General features: G+C 47.7%; 1 long non-coding RNA gene across 2 annotated transcripts; it reads right to left on the bottom strand.

Moving 5' to 3' along the window:
* Positions 1–760: 760 nt before the first annotated feature.
* Positions 761–19,356, bottom strand: LOC107132092 (uncharacterized). 2 transcript variants are annotated; one of them, XR_001495652.3, is made up of 4 exons: positions 14,182–19,356; positions 12,712–13,137; positions 7,931–7,980; positions 761–7,665 (listed from the first exon to the last, which is right to left on the bottom strand). It is a non-coding gene; the product is annotated as an uncharacterized lncRNA (long non-coding RNA). The 2 variants fall into 2 exon arrangements; XR_009493637.1 differs by having other exon boundaries at positions 12,712–19,356.
* Between the last annotated feature and the right edge of the window lie 354 nt (positions 19,357–19,710).

Raw genomic sequence — 19,710 nt, 5'->3', positions numbered from 1 at the left:
CTCTAGTCTTTCCCACTCTGTTGTTTTCAGTTACATATATGTTCTTATATATATTATAACATATATGTACTTTTTCAGATTCTCTTCCACTATAGGTTATTACATATTACATATACGTGTGGATACATATGCTCTGTTGCTAAGTCGCTTCAGTCATGTCCGACTCTGTGCGACCCCATAGACGGCAGCCCACCAGGCTCCCCCGTCCCTGGCATTCTGCAGGCAACAACACTGGAGTGGGTTGCCATTTCCCTCTCCAAAGCATGAAAGTGAAAAGTGAAAGGGAAGTCACTCAGTCATGTCCAACTCTTCACGACCCCATGGATTGCAGCCTACCAGGCTCCTCCATCCACGGGATTTTCCAGGCACGAGTACTGGAGTGGGGTGCCATTGCCTTCTCCAATATATATAGCCAATAACATATATAAAGGATATAACTATATATACAACAATATATATATAGTGTGTATATGTTATATACATAACTGAATATATGTACACTTCTCAGGTTCTTTTTCATTATAGGTAGTTACAAGATATTGGATGCAGTTCAATTATCTGTTAGGTCCTTCTTGTTTATTTTATAAACAATAGTAGAGTTGATTTACAATGTTTCAAGTACAGAGCTAAGTGCTTCAGTTACATATATATCCTTTTATATACATATTCAGCTACATATATGTTCTTTTATATATATTCAGTAACATATATTCTTATATATACAGATCCAGCTACATATTATTTTATATATATTCAGCACGTTTTTATATATATTTAGTTACTTAATATATTATTTGACATCAAGCTACATATTCTTATTTATATATATTCAGCTACATATAAATCCTTATATATATATATTCAGTTCAGTTCAGTTCAGTTGCTCAGTCGTGTCCAACTCTTTGCGACCCCATGGACTGCAGCACGCCAGGCCTCCCTGTCCATCACCAACTCCCGGAGTCCACCCAAACTCATGTCCATTGAGTCAGTGATGCCATCCAACCATCTCATCCTCTGTCATCCCCTTCTCCTCCTGCCCTCAATCTTTCCCAGCATCAGGGTCTTTTCAAATGAGTCAGCTTTTCACATCAGGTGGCCAAAGGACTGGAGTTTCAGCTTCAACATCAGTCCTTTCAGTGAATATAAACTGAATATATATATTCAGCTTCCCTGTTGCATATATTAACATATTAACATATACTAACTTATATTACATATATTCAGTTACGTAATCACTTAATCACTTTCCTGTACATTGGAAACATTATAAATCAATAAAAAATAAAAATTAAAAACCACCACCACCAATGTGATCTCTTCCTGTAGAAGATCGATGAATGTAAACCCTGAGATCCATCGTGGCCACTTCACAAAGAATGCCCCGTTCCAACAGCCCTCCCCTCCATTTAAACTGAAAGCAAGACACGGTCTCTTCCACTCTCGGTCGGGAAAGCATTCTTCAACTGTCCTCCCAGGAAGGATTACGGGAGGAACGCATCTTTAATTGCTACCCCCCAGAATTAACTTGTCAGCGGAAGACGTGGAAGAGAAAGTTTCATTTGCTGAGGATGGCGTGTGGGCTCCAAAGAGCGATGATTGATCTCTGACGTCTGGCAGCGCGCTTGAGAAGGTCAGCTCTCTGGTTTACATGCTTTGGAGTTTCTGTGATCGTACAGTTGACACAACAGCTGCTGCAGGGCCACGGAGATTTCCTTTGGACTTTTCTCATCACCATGGACATTGGCATATGAGGCCCTGAGGAAGAGGAAGGGGCTCATTCAGAAAAAGCCACTCTGGCCTTGTTCCACCGATGAAAGCTCTGGGCCACCTGTGACGCGTGGGTGCTTCTCACACTTCTTGTGACGCCGCTTCTCCTGGGCAGCGGCAAAATGAAGCGTGTCTGAAAGGTTGTGAATTGTCTGAGCTTATGTTGTCGTTCAGTTGCCAAGTCGTGTGCAACTCGCCTCCCTGTCCATCACCAACTCCCGGAGTTTGCTCAAACCCATGTCCACTGAGTCGGTGATGCCATCCAACCACCTCATCCTCTGTCGTCCCCTCTCCTCCTGCCCCCAATCCCTCCCAGTTCAGCATCTTTTCCAATGAGTCAACTCTTCGCATGAGCTGGCCGAAGTACTGGAGTTTCAACTTCAGCATCAGTCCTTCCAATGAATACCCAGGACTGGTCTCCTTTAGGATGGACTGGTTGGATCTCCTTGCAGTCCAAGGGACTCTCAAGAGTCTTCTCCAACACCACAGTTCAAAAGCACCCATTCTTCAGTGCTCAGCCTTCTTTACAGTCCAACTCTCACATCCATACATGACTCCTGGAAAAACCAAAGGTTTGACTAGACAGACCTACTAGCATTTTCCCACAGGTTCTGTTGTTCAGTGGCTCAGGCGTGTCCGACTCTTTGCGACCCCATGGACTGCAGCACGCTAGGCCTCCCTGTCCATCACCAGCTCCTGGCGTTTCCCCAAACTCATGTCCATCGAGTCGGTGATGCCATCCAGCCATCTCATCCTCTGTCGTCCCCTTCCCCTCCCACCTTCAATCTTTCCCAGCATCAGAGGCTTTCTAATGAGTCTGCTCTTTGCATCAGGTGGTCAAAGTCTTGGCGCTTCAGCATCAGCCCTTCTGATAAATATTCTGGGTTGATTACCTTTAGGAAATCAGAAATAAGATTGGTTACCAAACTTTTGTAGGCTGAGCGAATCCACCTAGTTAGCCTCAAGCCTCATATTCAAGAAAATCGCAAATGGTGTGCATCAAGTTTTGTAAGATTTAACTCCGGTCTTGAATGTTCCCTGCCAAGTTTTGAGACTGCTAAATGACACAAACAGATGTAAAATGCTGGTTGCCTAATATGAGAGAAGAGGCATCTGTGATGACTCATGGACTGACCTATCTTGTTACAGGATTCTTACAAGGATAACAGTTCATTAGCTCTAATTAGGTGCTTATCAGTCAGCCATGTGCATCCTCAGAGTTTCCATACAAAGAGGCAGTCACTGTTGCTTGCTGTGGAATTCTCGCTGATAAGATCCTGGGTGACTCTGCAGGGCATAAAGTCCGCTGTGGTTGGAAATATAAGTCATGGAAGCTCGTGTGTCATACATATATGCTAAGACATATATTAGAACCTGCTGCGATACTTGTGGGTGCAGTCGATCCTAAAAGAAATCAGTCCTGAACATTCATGGGAAGGACTGAAGCTGAAGCTGAAACTCCAGTCCTTTGGCCACCTGATGCAGAGAACTGAGTCCTTGGAAAAGACCCTGATGCTGGGAAAAACTGAAGGTGGGAGGAGAAGGGGACGACAGAGAATGAGACGGTTGGATGGCATCAGTGACTCGATGGACAGGAGTTTGAGCAAACTCTGGGAGATGGTGATGGACAGGGAAGCCTGGCAAGCTGCAGGGCTTCCATGGGGTCGCAAAGAGTCAGACACGACTTAGTGACTGAACAGAACTGATACAGTGTTTGGGGCTTCACAGATGGCTCAGTGGGTAAAGAACCCCCCTGCAATGCTAGAGACACAGGCTGACGTGGGTTCGATCCCTGGGTCGGGAAGATCCCCTGGAAGAAGGCATGGCAACCCACTCCAGTATTCTTGTCTGGAGAATCCCATGGACAGAGGAGCCGGGAGGGGTTATACAGTCCACAGGTTCGCAAAGAATTGGACACAACCAAAGCAACTGAGCATGCACATCCTGCTTAAAGATTCTAGGCGCTCTGACTCTCCTCTGAATAGACTGCGATGACTATTTCTGGCAGCCTCTGTAAAAATGTGTTACCTGGACTTTTTAAATCTGGGCTTTACATACAATTACAAACTATCCATCTTTCGCAGTTAAAAGAACTTTGGGGTACTGTGTAGCGCATCTGAGATGCATAGGCTGGTTAAAACAGCTGCTTGACCAAACCGAAGGAGACGACACTCCTTCACACACACTGAGCTCGGGGCACTGAATTCTGAAGCCAGCGGTTTCAGTTCTGGTAAAGAAGCGAGGAATTCTCTTTTGCCTGAGGCGATAACCTGTGTCGTTTTAAAATTTAGCTTGAGTTTCAATCTGCTGAGTTTGAATTTTTTTTTCTTATTTTATTGCTTAATTGAACAATAGTTTGATGTAGCGTGTTGTGTTAGCTTTGGGAGTACAGCAAAGGGATTCAGTTATACATATATATGCATGTTCACTCTCATATTATTTTCCATCATAGGGGATTACGTGGCATTGATTATGGTTCCTGTGCTATGCTGTAGGTCTGGTTGTTTATTTCACTGATATATATATAGTATGTGTATCTGCTAATTCGAAACTCCTAATTTATTCCCTTCCTTTTCTCATTTGGTAGCCATATGTTTATTTTCTGTATCTGTGAGTCTGCTTCTGTTTTCTAAGTTGTTTTGTATTATTATTAATTTTTTAATTCCACATATAAGTGATATCACAATGCTCTTTGTCTTTCTCAGTCTGACTCACTTCACTTAGCAACGATCATCTCTAGATCCATCCAGGTTGCTGCAAATGACGCTATTTCATTCTCTTTGACAGCTGAGAAGCAACCTGAGTGTCCATCGATATGTGAATGGATTAAAAAAAAAAAACCGTGGTACGGCTATACAGTGGAATATTACTCAGCCGTAACAAAGGAATGAAATAAGCCTCTGCATTCTTTACCTGAACTGGGAATGTTACAGGAAGGGGGACCCCCCCCTTCCAGGGTCCGAGAGTGGGATCTCGCCTGACGCTTGGAAAAGAATTGTCCGAGGAGACACACGAGCTGCCCAAGCAGGAGACTTGATTGGGAAGGGGTGCCCGGATGGAGAGTCGTGGGGTAAGAAACCCAGAGGAACGGCTGTGCCTCGTGGCTTGCAGTCCCAGGTTTTATGGTGATGGCATTACTTTCTGGATTTTGTCTGCCCAGTCATTCTGACTCAGGGTGCTTCTAGGTGGTACATGCATCGGTCAGCCAAGAAGGGTGCCAGAGAGAAGGATTCTGGGAAAGGCTAAGACACGTGGTGTCTCCTTCTGACCTTTCCCGAACTCTCCCGACAGGGGTATGGCTTGTCAGTTCTGAGCTCCTTCCTAGGAGGACCTCCTGTCATAAATTAACTCACACACATGGTTACTGTGGTGCCTGGCCAGGGTGAGCGGTCTCAGCCAATGTACGCTCCTAAAATGAACACAGATTTTTACGAACCTCACAGCCTGGAGGGCTGCCAACGACCAGTTCCTCCAAATGCCATGACCGTAATGGGGAGACGGGAAAAGGTGTTGCTTCCTCAGCAGTGAATGCAGAAGAATGCAGGGAAACTTCCTGGGGCCCTTTAGGAATTTTGCTGTGGCATCAAGGGTGTCTGCATTCTGTACTGTCTAGCCAACTAGCTGCATTCTCTTGTCTTTTTCAGATCCTTCACTTAATCCGTATTTGGATGTCGCCAATGATGTTTCAGGAAGACTGTAGAATATTATTAGAGCACACAGATTTGCAGTGAAAATTAAATCTTTTATTTGGCTCGGTGCTTAGCACATTATAAGATGCACACACACACACACACACACATTATGAAGGTTACTTTTCTGTGTCTTGATGGGCCCACAAAGTGCCCAGATATTTGGTAAAACATGATTCTACGTGTGTCTGGTATAGAGTGTTTCTGAATGAGATTCACATTTAAAAAAATTTTTCACATTGAAGTGTCATTTATTTATAATGTTGGCATCCATTGTGGCTCAGAGGGTGCAGAATCTGCCTGCAATGCAGGAGAGCTGGGTTCTCTCCCTGGATCAGGATGAGGGATCCCTGGAGGAGGGAATGACACTCCCTCCTCCAGGCATTCTTGCCTGGAGAATTCCACGGACAGAGGAGCCCGGCGGGGCTACAGTCCACGGGGTCGCAAAGCGTCGGACACGACTGAGCGTCGGACACGACTGAGCGACCGACACTTGCATTTTCACTGCACTTACATGGTAGATTCACATCGTTGGGTTAGCTTCTAGCGTGAGCAGAGTGCTTCAGTTACACATACACGCTTTTTCAGATTCTTTTCCACTCACAGGTTATTACAGGCTATTGAATGTAGTTTTCTGTGCTCTACAGTTAGGCCCTGTGGGATGAGCTGAACATGTGAACCAGGACACTGAGCAAAGCAGACTGCCCTCCCCAGGGCGCGTGAGCCTGGTCCACTCAGTCGACGGCCTGCTCCCACAGTGGCGATGAGGGACACACTGCCGTTGACCTGGGGACTGGGGCAAAGGGGGATGTGACACCAGATGCCAGGGAGGGACCTCTAGGGCTCCCACCGCAGGGTTTGACCCCCGGTTTGGGAAAATCCTACATGCCATGCAGCAACCTAGCTTATGCGTCACAGCGACTGAGCCCAGGCACCCAGAGCCGGTGCCCCACCAGCAGAGCAACCGCCGCAATGCAAAACCCACACACGGCAACCGAGAGCCGCTCCCGCTCGCCACAACCAAAGTCCCCCAAACAGCAGCAAAGACCCACTGCAACCAAAAACAAAGAAACAGGAATTATAAAAGCAAAATAAAATAAAATCCACGAGGGCGCGGCGTGTATGCTGAGCCAACTCGCTTCACTTTTGTACAACATCCCATTGTGCGATCATTTCACACTCTGTATATCCCGCTCTCCTGCCCACAAACACGCAGGTTGATTGCAGGTTTCAATATCAGAGACACGACTCCTGAGAACGGGCTAACACATGCACAAACAGGCAAGGGATTCTCCAGAGTTTCTACCCACGAGTGCGACTTCTGGGTCACCTTTGGCTTTTCAAGAGGGCGCCCAACAGACTTCCAAAGCGACTGTACCAATGTATAATCCTGGCGGCAAGGGAAGTGTGCTCTCAGTGTTCGCACAGCCATTAACAGAGGGTTTTTACCCATGGGCAGAGGGCCTCCCTGGTGGCTCGGAGGGTAAAGAATGCACCTGCAATGCAGATGACCTGCGTTTGATCCCTGGGTTGGGAAGATCCCCCTGGAGAAGGCAGTAGCTACAAACTCCTGTATATTCTTGCCTGGAGAATCCCCCTGGACAGAGGAGCCTGATGGGCTACAGTCCATGAGATCGCAAAGAGTCAGACACCAATGAGCAACTGACACTTTCATTTTCACAGCAGCTGGTCACTGATACCATACTCAGCGATAGCAGACTCAGATGCTCGTCTCAGCTTGAGGACACGTCCCAGCTGCTCTTAGCATTTGACGTGTCTCGTGTGGAGACGTTCCGGCCAGGGGAAGGATGAACACCATGGAAATCTCCCATGGCTAGCAAGTGTGCATGCATTTTAGGTTTTTCAGCTGGATGGCATTCAAGCAACAGACACAGAAACAGCAAGAGCAAAGAAGAGACCAGTGCACACACGAGGACCTCGGGAGGCAGGTGTTGAAGAAGGCAGAGGACCAGGCCGGCAAGGATGCTGGGCCTGTCACTCACCACTTGGAAGAAATCTCCCCAAGCAGGAACACCTGGAACGGATGAGTAATTGAAACGAGGAGTCAGCTGCGGCTGCGATAAGTTGACAAAATTCTGCGGCGTCTTTGTCAAGGCAGTTCGCATCACTCTCACCAAGACGGCCCCTGACTTCTTAAGTGGTTCCGTCTCTCGGGTTTCCCTGATGGCTCAGCTGGTAAAGAATGTGCCTGCAACGCAGGAGACACAGGTTTAGTCTCTGGGTTTCGAAGATTCCCTGGAGGAGGAAATGACAACCCACTCCAGTATTCTGGCCTGGAGAATCCCATGGATTGAGGAGCCTGGTGGGCTACAGTCCACGGGGTCGCAGAGAGTCGAACATGACTGAGCGACTCACGCTTTCTTTTCCTGCACCTCCAAAGATAGCAAGCTGCGTCCCAAAGTGAGTTTCTCATTTACAAACACAATTGGTTCACTTTTTAACGGGTTACTCACCTACGTGACTCCTCTTTTGGGAAGCCTGATTCTTCTTGTCTTTTGCTCACCTAGAAGATGTAAAATAAATGTAAGAAAACAGGAGAATATCACATTGTTGGTGGTGTTTAGTCTCTAACTCGTGTCCCACTCTTTGCGACCCCGTGGACTGTAGCCCGCCAGGCTCCTCTGTCCATGGGATTCTCCAGGCAAGGATACTGGAGTGCGTTGCCATGCCCTCCTCCAGGGCATCTTCCCGACCCAGGGATCGCACCGGGGTCTCCTGTATTGCACGCGGATTCTTTACCGTCTGCGTCACCAGGGTATGTGCATATAAATATATTGTAGAGTTCTATAGCTATCCTGGTGTAGGAGCAGGCGTCCATAAACATATTTAGGAATTTGGGGCAATTTTACAGGATTTAGCTCTTTCATTTCTGGGGTTTTTAGAACTTCTAGAGAGTATCATGTCTGGGATAAATGGATTTGTGCTCTGACTGTGAAGAACATTAGACTGGTGTACAGAATTTTCTGTGGGTATCCATGTGCCTTTTCTCTTGAAGATGTTGTTGGTCAGTCACTCACTTGTGTCTGACTCTTTGTGACCCCACAGACTGCAGCACGCCAGGCCTCCCTGTCCATCACCAACTCTCACAGTTTACTCAAACTCATGTCCATCGAGTCGCTGGGGCCATCCAACCATCTCATCCTCTGTCGTCCCCTCCTCCTGCCTTCAATCTTTCCCAGCATCAGGCTCTTTTCCAGTGAGTCAGCTCTTCGCATCAGGTGTCCAAAGCATTAGAGCTTCAGCATCAGTTCTTCCAGTGAATATTCAGGACTGATCTCCTTTAGGATGGACTGGTTGGATCTCCTTGCAGTCCAAGGGACTCTCAAGCGTCTTCTCCAACGCCCCTGGGAGCTTCGATTATCCTCGGAGACCCTTGGCTGGTGAGAAGAGGCAGCTTCCTTTCTCCGTCCAATGGGCATCTGTGAAACAGCTTGACTTGTAATGAATGCAAAACCATCTCAGAGAGAGGGAAAAATAATAGAACCTTAAAAAAAAAAAGAAAAACAGATTTCAGTTCCGTGGATGCTCTGATCTCCTGACAGTCTTAGACCTGATGTCATAGACTGATCATCCCACTCAGCGTCTGAGGTTTCGACGTCTCCTTAAAAAGTCACTGATATTAAACTCCCAGTTCACAGACCACAGGTATTAAGGATGTTTGCGCAAGACGGGGCTGCCAGAGAACTGGCGCACGTGTGCAGCGGGCTTGGCTCGGATGTGGGGAAAACAGGCTGTCTAGACACGGCCCCCTCACATGCTGCAGAGGGCTAACCGGCGCTGAAATAGTCCGAGTCCCTTCATGGAGGTCACGGGAAGTGTGTCTGCCACGGAACCACATGGGTTCTGGGTGCTGTGCTGTGCTGGGTTCTGTCCAAGCAGCCTGGGACACGGAGCAGTAGCTTTCAGTCCTCTCTTGTCCAGGCAGGCAAGTGGGAAGGGGGCTCCTGCCTGCAGGTGGCTCGTGGCAGGATGTCTGGGCCTCCATAATCATGGCGCCGACTACTCACAACAGATTCCGTCTCTCTCTGCAGACAGATGGTTGGATAGATAGATATGATGGACGGATAGATAGATATGATGGATGGATAGATAGATAGATAGATAAAAAGACAGCTAGACAGATGATAGGTACTGCAAAGTTGCCAAGTTGTGTCCGAGTCTCTGCAGCCCCATGGACTGCAGCACACCAGACCTCCCTGTCCTTCAGCAACTCCCGGAGCTTGCTCAAACTCATGTCCATCGAGTCCGTGATGCCATCCAACCATCTCATCCTCTGTGGTCCCCTTTTCCTCCTGCCCTCAATCTTCCCCAGCATCAGGGTCTTTTCCAATCAGTTGGGTCTTGCCATCAGATGGCCAAAGTATTGGAGTTTCATCTTCAGCGTCAGTCCTTCCAATGAATATTCAGGACTGATTTCCTTTAGGATGGACTGGTTGGATCTCCTTGCAGTCCAAGGGACTCTCAACAGTCTTCTCCAACACCACAGATGGCTGATTCATATCCATGTATGGCAAAAACACTACAACATTATAAAGTAAGTAGGCTCCAATTAAAGTAAATAAATTCAAAAAAATTAAAAAAACAAAAAATAAATAAGTTCTTTTAAAAATGAATTAATTTTTTAAAAAAGCATCTATTCTTCGGTGCTCAGCTTTCTTTACGGTCCAACTCTCACGTTTGTACATGACTACTGGAAAGACTACAGCTTGACTATAGAGACCTTTGTCTGCAAGGTGACATCCCAGCTTTTTAATACGCTGTCTAGGTTTCTCATAGCTTTCCTTCCAAGGAATTCAAGCAGAAACCTTAAGAAACAAGTGGCTGCTCCTTGTCTATGGCATTGGAATGACACCTTTTTCTGCAGAAGTCTCGTATGGAAGACTCCACACACGTCATCTCCTGATATTTTTCCACCTTTGGGGACATCTCGTCTGCAGCGGTCACGCTACCCGACAGACCCCAGCTGTTGCCATGAACAGGCGTGTCTGTAAATAAATCCCTTTTGCTGTATTAGTAGTGTTAGTCGCTCAGTTGTGTTTGACTCTTTGCGACACTGTGGACTGTAGCCCACCTGGGTTCCTCTGTCCGTGGGATTCTCCAGGCAAGAACACTGGAGCGGGTTGTCAAGCCCTCCTCCAGGGGATCTTCCGAAACCAGGGACTTCTTCCCTGTGAGTAGCATCACACAGCCGTGCTCTGCACAGCTTTCATGGGTCTGACTCACCTCCTTTTAGAAACCTCGGGCCATCCCTCTTTCTCCCGCAAAGTGTCCAGGCCGCTGCGTCCTCTCCCTGCCAAGCTCCCACAAACGGAGATAATCCTAATTGCTAAATGGATTACGGTAAATATCCATTTCGTAAGAACTTAAACCCCGACGGCCGCCCTGAAGCCCAAGGCGCCTTCCAGAGGGACGGCGTTGCGGGTGATTTAGGAGGAGCATTAAGGAGGTGATTGATGGGGGAAACATCTCCAAGAAGGGAGCTGAGAGGATGCAGGCGGGATCGTGGAAGCGGCCGTGGCGTCAGGAAGGAGACAAACGTGGAGAGCAAGGGTCCTCTCTAGGGATCGTGGGCGTCTCAGGTCCCAGAGACGAGATATGTAGATATTAGATGATAGAGTAGGTAGATAGTAGATGACAGATAGGTATCTATCTACCTGTCTACCTGACAGATAGGTATCTTATCACCTGATAAGATAGATGATAGGTAGATGGGCTTGGCCTGGAAGCTCAGCGGGTAAAGAACCCGCCTGCAATGCAGGAGACCACGGTTCAATTCCTGGTTTGGGAAGATCCCCTGGAGAAGGGACAGGCCATCCACTGCAGTATTCTTAGGCCTCTCTGGTGGCTCAGCTGGTAAACAATCTGCCTGCCATGCGGGCGACCTGAGTTCCATCCCTGGAGTTGGGAAGATCCCCCCCACTGGAGGAGGGCATGGCAACCCACTGCAGTATTCTGGCCTGGAGAATCCCCATGGACAGAGGAGCCTGGTGGGCTGCAGTACATGGGGTCGCAGAGAGTCGGACGCGACTGAGCGACTAAGCACACATGTACACAAAGGGAGATACACAGAGACAGAGATTAGACAGACAGACAGACAGACAGATAAGATACATGGTAGGTGAGATGATATACAGATACGATAGGCAGGTAGATAGACAAACAGAGCCAGACAGATAGACAGATTAGATAAATAACAGTTAGAATGATAGACAGGTATGATACACGGGTGAAGCAAAGTAAAAGCTGCTCAGTTGTGTCCGATCTTTGTGACCCCACAGACTATACAGTCCATCGAGTTCTCCAGGCCAGAAGACCGGAGTGGGTAGCCTCTCCCTTCCCCAGGGGATGTTCCAAGCCCAGGGTATCGAACCCAGGTCTCCCGCATCGGTAAAGAAACCCAGGCAGATTCTTTAACAGCTGAGCCACACGGGAAGCCGGATACACAGGTAGGTAGGTATTAATAGGTAGACAGACGCACAGAGTCGGACACGACTGAAGCGACTTAGCAGCAGCAGACAGACAAATAGAGAGACAGATGGATAGACAGATGCTAGACAAGATGACAGATACTGGTAGGCGGGTAGTTAGGTAGATAAGATAGACGGTAGATAAGACATATGATAGACAGATGGATACAATAGGTAGGTAGACAGACAGACAGATAGAGAAGACAGACAGACCGACCTAGACAAAGGGAGAAGCAGCCACATACACCAGAGCTCACATCCCCTCTTGGTCTAAGCAGGCGTCATCTCCTGCTCATGAGACAAGATGGGTTCTCCTCCCAGCATCTCAACAATGACAACATCACCTCCTAGGTGAAGGCAGCCGTTGGTAGTCATTCCAGATACAAGAGGGAGGGGCTGGGGAAAAAGAACCATCAGTTTCCCACAACTCCTGTAAGTAAGTGAAGGCTGCTCAGTCATGTCCAACTATCTGTGACCCCAGGGACTGAAGCCCCGCCAGGCTCCTCTGTCCATGGGATTCTCCAGGCAAGCATACTGGAGCGGGTTGCCATGCCCTCCTCCAGGGGAATCTTCCTGACCCAGGGATCAAACCCACATCTCCTGCGTCGACAGGTGGATTCTTTACCCCTGAGCCACCAGGGGCGTCTTGCATATCAAAACTTAGAAAGCTGATGCTTTGGAAATTCTCAGTTTGCTGGCACACTCACTTTGGAAGAAGTGATGATGTCCCCTCCCTCCCCCACCACCACCATAAATAGGAATGATACCTCTGACCCCTCATCCCTCTGAGTGAGGGGACTCCACACCACCTCCTATTGCGTCTTCCCATTTGCTCCTAGAAGAAAACGTCTCCAGGCTGTTAATAATGGAATTCTCAGCTTTCCGCACTGAAAGGATGATCTGGAGCTCCAATGCGTTTGGAAAATCATTCTCAAGGCTGACCTCACCCGTCATCGACGTCTTTTGGCAGAGGCTGTGTGTGCTTCCGTGCCCGGTCTGCTCGGCAGACACACCAGATGGACGTGGAACGCTGTGCTCTCCACCGACTCGGAGGAGCGCTGACCTGAATCTAAAGGTCGAGTGTTTCCCGTTTCTGCTGCTGACTCGCCTTCGATCCCTCAGCATTTTCAGAGCCTCCGGGTTCCCAGGCAACAGCTTGGGCAGGGCGGGGCATCTGGACGGACAAGGACTTCCTGGAGGGTCAGAAGGCAGGAATCAAGGACCAGAAGGTTTGGGTGACGTCACGCCTCTGTTCTCAGAGCATGTTTGGAAAGGCCTCTCCCTGTTCATGCTCACCTCCATTCTCGCTTCCCAAACCTGCTGTGCATCCGGACAAAAAGGAGACACTGATTCGAAACAATAACATGCTCCTCAGTGTTCACGGCAGCACTGGGTACGACAGTGAAAATGAGGAAGTGAAAACCTAAGTGTCCACCAGCAAGTGAATGGATAAGGAAGATGTAGTACATAGATATGCAGTGGAATATTACGCAGCCATGAAAAAGGATGGAAGAATGCCATTTGCAGTAACGTGGATCAACCTAGACAAGATCATACTCTGTGAAGTCAGAAAGAGAACGACAAATAGTCTATGTTACCATTTACACGCAGAATCTAAAAAGGAAATAAAACAAATGAACGAATATATCAACACAGAAAAAGACCCACAGATATTACCAAAGGGGAGAGGGAAGGGGCAGGGTCAAGACAGAAGGCGGGGATACAAGGTACAGACCACTGTGTATAAAACAGACGAGCTGGAAGGATACATTGTACTTGGAATAACACGCTAAAGGATATACTGTCCAGCACAGGAAATAGAGCCAATATTTTACAAAACCTTAAATGGAGTATGCTGCTGCTGCTGCTAGGTCACTTCAGTCGTGTCCGACTCTGTGCGACCCCATGGACGGCAGCCCACCAGGCTCCCCCATCCCTGGGATTCTCCAGGCAAGAATGCTGGAGTGGGTAGCCATTTCCTTCTCCAACGCATGGAAGTGAAAAGTGAAAGTGAAGTTGCTTAGTCGTGCCTGACTGTTAGCGACCCCATGGACTGCAGCCCAGCAGGCTCCTCTGTCCATGGGATTTTCCAGGCAAGAGTACTGGAGTAGGGTGCCATCGCCTTCTCTGAGCATAATCTGCAACAATTACGAATCACTATGTTGCTCATACCTCAATAAAAAATTAAATCATAAATACATAAAAGCCAACAAAAAAATAATAAATAAAATTCTAACCTTGAATAGCTGGGATTTTCAGGCAGGGCTGAGCTCTGCAGGGACTTCTTGTCCAACAAACATCACATCCCCAGATTCTAGAGACGAGGACCTGATGTTTTCGGACACGGACTCAGGCCACGAGAGAAACAAGCTGTCACAATTGTGAAGGGTTACGCTTTTTTAATGATTACCAGTCCCATCACGGTTTAGCGAAGATGGGCACGTGGCTGGATCGTGGCCGTCTGTTTCTCTGCTGGAACGGAAACAAAGCTGGGTTAGAATGAAAACGAACCTCGGGAGTTTGCCCTTCAGAGTCTACAGACGTCTGTGAGAGGTCCCGGCGGGGGACAAAGGAAGACCAATTGCTGCTGTTTACTCTCTCCGTCGTGTCCAACTCCTTGCAACCCCGTGGACTGTAGCCCACCAGGCTCCTCTGTCCAAGGGGATTCTCCGAGCAAGAAGACTGGAGTGGGTTGCCATTTCCTCCTCCAGGGGATCTTCCTGACCCAGGGATTGAGCCCCCCTCTCTTGCGCCTCCTGCATGGGCAGGCAGGTTCTTTACCAACTGTAACTCAGCATGCGTGCCATAACTATTGAAGCCCACGCACCCCAGAGCTCTTGTTCCACAAGAAGAGAAAGCCCCTCAATGAGAAACCCACGCACCCCAACTGGAGAGTCGCCCCCAATCACCGAAACGGGAGAAAAGCCCACGCAGAGCAAACGAACACACAGCATAGCAACAATAAACAGAGAAATGCAAACGAATGTTAACACTCCAGGTGAAAAAAGAAAATCTTTAACAGCCATCGAAAGATGGCAACACCTTCAGGATAACCAGCTTCTCTCAAAGTAGCAAATCAACACTGCTACAAAAGAAGCTGCAGGAGGAAATGGCCACCCACTCCAGTATTCCTGCCTGGAAAATCCCCCGGACAGAAAAGCCTGGCGGGCTATAGTCCATGGGGTCGCAAAGAGTTGGACACAGCTTAACATACAGGCAAGCAAAAGTAAGAAAGATGAACAAACCCTAAAAGATTCTGACAGGATTCCAAGGGAAACACGCTTTTTTTAAACTTCTCACATCTGGAGCTTCCAGAATCTGTCCGTTGAGCATATTTTAAAAATGATGGACGCATCCGCAGCCTCTCCATATGAATTCAAGATGCCCTGACGAGGTGCTGGAGGCTTCACTCTCGTGACTTGAGAGAAGACGGTTCTATTGAAGAGGATGGAACGTCTGATACAAAGAGTGTAAGATCTCATCTTATGAACTTTTTATGCATCTTTTCATAGCTCCAGATAATCCCCCGCAAAGAGACGGGTCAATATCATTATTATTATCATTTTTTAATAACAGTTTCGTGTACAGCCTTGGGTCTCTCATAAAACTCCTTTGGTGCGGGCGAAGGAAACTTTCCATCATTAATAAAAAGCACACAGTAAGGCTGAAATGACATCAATCTGATTCCTACGGGGCGACAGGACTTTGGGAATTCTGTGCAGCTAAACAAAGAAGAAAGGAAAGAAAAAAGAGGAGAAGCCATACAGCTTAGTTAGCACAGAGGAGGATAAAAGCCAGCAACGCTTGTAATCATTATCAAGGCCAATGAGAAGGGGGACCACTCTCAGCGAGGCTGGCATCTTTAGGATCCTAGCATCACTCAAGTTGCACCACGCCCGTCTTAGACTGCGAGCTGCCGGCAGATCTTCCTAAGTTCTACATCCAGCGTCGAGCGGCTGGTCGTCCCTCCCAGACCCCAGGGTCCTCCTTCTTTCCGGGCTCCCCGTCCCCCGACTTCATGACTCACGTCTTCGACCACAGACGTCTCCTGCCCTGCACGTCACCACCGTGCCACCCACTCCTCGCCGGGTGGAGCGTCTCCCCGACACCCTGCTCTGCCCTTTTCTCCTCCTGCGCTTCCATCAACAACATTACAATAAATACCAGATGTTGGATGGGGCTGGACTTTAAAAAAAAAAAAAAAAGAAAATTTAAAAGAACATTGTCACAAACAGGTCTGCTGGCAAAAGCCACCTCGTGGAGGGCAGTTGGTTCCATTCTTCCCAGACTGACCCTCTGTCAAAGATGGTCTCACAGCATTAAGATGCTACGGGGAGAGGTCTCTTCATCTTTGGCTTATTCTTTTATGTCTTTTTCTTTTCTTTTTTTAATTGGAAAGTGAGAGTGAAAGTCGCTCAGGCGTGTCTGACTTATTGCAACCCCATGGACTATACAGCCCATGGAATTCTCCAGGCAAGAATACTGGAGTGGGTAGCCTATCCCTTCTCTAGGGGATCTTACCAACCCAGGGATTGAACACAGGTTTCCCACACTGCACGTGGATTCTTTACCAGCTGAGCCACAAGGGAAGCCCAAGACTACTGGAGTAGGTAGCCTATCCCTTCTCGAGGGGATCGTCCAGACCCAGGGATCGAACACAGGTCTCCTGCATTGCAGGCAGATTCTTTACCAGCTGAGCCATCAGGGCAGCCCTTAATTGGAGGAGATCTACCATATGACCCAGCAACCCCACTCCTGGGCATATAAACCCTGAGAAAACCATAATTCACAAAGACACACCCACCCCAATGTTCAAGGCAGCACAATTTATGACAGTCAAGACACGGAAACACCCTAAGTGTCCATCGACAAAGGAACAGATGAAAAAGATGTGGTACGTTTATACAATGGAGTATTATTCAGCCCCGAAAAGGAATGCAACTGAATAATTTGTAGAGATGTGGATGGACCTAGAGTCTGTCATACAGAGTAAAGTAAGTCAGAAAGAGAAAGAAAATCGTGTACTAACATGCATTTGTGGAATCTAGAAAAACAGTCCAGATGAACCTTCTTCTCCTAATCACTCTTTTTAAAAGCACTTGGTAGGGGAGTTCCGTGCCGATCCAGTGGTGAGGACTCTGAACTTTCACTGTGGTGGCCTGCGTTCAATCCCTGGTTGGGGGACTAAGATTCTGCGAGCCTTGGGGTAGGCAAAAAAAAATTTTTTTTAATAGAAGTTGTGATAAATAATTCAACATGTGAGATAATTATAGAGCGCTCATTACTTAGAGAACTGGCGAGCCAGAAATACAACTGAAAATGGTGCTCCTCCAAAGAGGCTTTTGAAAGATATCCAGAAGATTATGTTATAAAACGGTAGCAAGAATCCAAGGACTGCCCCAGAGAAAAGAGACAGAATGGACGAGAAGGAGAAAAGAGAACATCTGCACCGTTAACAGCTGAAAATTCCCCCCAAATTGAAAGAATTATATTAAAGGTTAAATTAAACCAACCCAAGCAGGTCTAACCATCCTTAAATCTGATCTGCTGTTCAGTCGCTCAGTCGTGACCATCTCTTTGCGACCCCATGGACTGCAGCAGTCCAGGCTTCTCCCATGTCCTTCACTATCTCCCAGAATTTGCTCAAACTCACGTCCCCTGACTCAGTGGTGCATGTAATCAAACCCTAACTGGAGGTTATCGAGCGAATATCATGCTGGTAGAAAGACAGCGTCGTGAAAGGAAGGCCCCTTTCTCACGGTACGCTCTTGAGAATCCGGAGGAGTACTGCGTTCCGAGGTACGGACCAGACGTGGGATGTTCAGAGCCCGGGGCACCTCGTGTAAAAAAGTGGCCATCGTAGTCAAGAATTCCAAGTCGGGTCCTGAAGAGTGTGTTTGTGGGCTGGCCCTGGCGGTGCCCCAGTGGTAAAGAATCTGCCTGCCAGCGCAATGGACGCAGCTTCGATTCCTGGTCCAGGAAGACCCCACGTGCCGTGGAGCAACAAAGCCCGTGTGCTCTGCAACAAAAGCCACTGCAATCAGAAGCCTGCACACCCCAGCTAGAGAAGAGCCCCTGCACGCTGCAACTAGAGAAAGCCCTTGAGCAGCAACAGACAGACAACACAGCCAAAAATAAAATATAAAATCTTAAGGAAAAGGAGTGCGTTTTTGACACCCCCCTCCTCTCCAAAAAACCCAATGGGTCCAGAAAGACACAGGAAGGACTTTCTAGTGACCAGGATGTTACATCTTGATCTGACCTGATCCTTGGGACAGAAATGAATTTACAACAAACTCTCAGAAGGTGACAGAGTTTGCAGCAAGCCCAACCATCGACCAACGCAAGAGCAGAATGTCTGGCCATCGAAATCATCACAACATCCGACGGGTTGCCTTGGAGACAAGCGATTCTGGAAATTTTTACACACAGCTGGTCAATCCTCACTCTGGCCCTTAGAAACTAACCACAGAACGCTTGGACCATGAGCGGGTATCCGAATGCAGGAAAGTCTCAGCGACCGGGTAAGGGGAGCCAGGCTTGTCTGCTAAGTCATTCAGAACCTTCAGTCCAGTTCAGTCGCTCAGTCGTGTCCGACTCTTTGCGACCCCATGAATCACAGCACGCCAGGCCTCCCTGTCCATCACTAGCTCCGGGAGTTCACTCAGACTCACGTCCATCGAGTCAGTGATGCCATCCAGCCATCTCATCCTCTGTCGTCCGCTTCTCCTCCTGCCCCCAATCCCTCCCAGCATCAGAGTCTTTTCCAATGAGTCAACTCTTCGCATGAGGTGGCCAAAGTACTGGAGTTTCAGCTTTAGCATCAGAACCTTGGATCAGTCCAAACACTGTCAGATTTGCAATGTCTTTTCAAGTATTTCCTTTGAATGAATGATAAGACTATGCACTATTTCATCACTTGAAGGGAATGAGAAAATGCAAACATGTTTAGGTAGGCAAGGGAAAAAAATAAACACATTTTGGAAAGATAAATCCCAAATCCGGCATTATATGAGTAATCCACCTGAAAGAGGGCCAGTCAAATGGGGAATTAGGGATATTCTGAGATCATCTGAGGATAAAGCACGCTTGGCTTTTAAGATGTTCAGTTTGTTTTGAAAGAAGAGGGTTTTGTTGAAAGCATCCAGATATTGGCACTTGGTCTGAAATTACCATGTGTGATTTTGTTTATAGATGATAACAGCATCCACTTTCTCCACATGTATTGTCAAGCAGACTCTAGTTTCTGGAAACCTCAGATGTATTAAGGAAGATAACCTCATGTCTCTAAAGATCTATAAACAGGTGGGCTTTGTTTGCCTCCAAAGTAAAAGAAAAAAATTCCCTTAGTAACTTGAACCAGAAACTCAACTTGGACCAATCACGGCTGACATGTTCTGCTCCTTAAATGGTATTTCTTCTGGCTTGATACTGCTGTCAAACCAACTTGTTTGGGATCTTAACAGCCCACACTAAAGGAAATCAACCCTGAACACTCATTGGAAGGACTGAGGCTGAAGCTGAAGCTCCAATACTTTGACCACCTGATGCAAAGAGCTGACTCACTGGAAAAGACCCTGATGCTGGGAGAGATCGAAGGCGGGAGTAGAAGGGGACGGCAGACGATGAGATGGCTGGATGGCATCACCGACTCGATGGACACGAGTTTCAGCACGCTCCGGGAGTTGGTGATATATGGGGAAGCCTGGGGTGCTGCAGTCCATGGGGTCGCAGAGAGTCAGACACGACTTAGTGACTGAACAACA

Source organism: Bos taurus, chromosome X (genome assembly GCF_002263795.3).
Source record: "Bos taurus isolate L1 Dominette 01449 registration number 42190680 breed Hereford chromosome X, ARS-UCD2.0, whole genome shotgun sequence".
Lineage (NCBI taxonomy): Eukaryota > Metazoa > Chordata > Mammalia > Artiodactyla > Bovidae > Bos > Bos taurus.
This window is presented reverse-complemented; position numbering and strand designations above follow the sequence as displayed.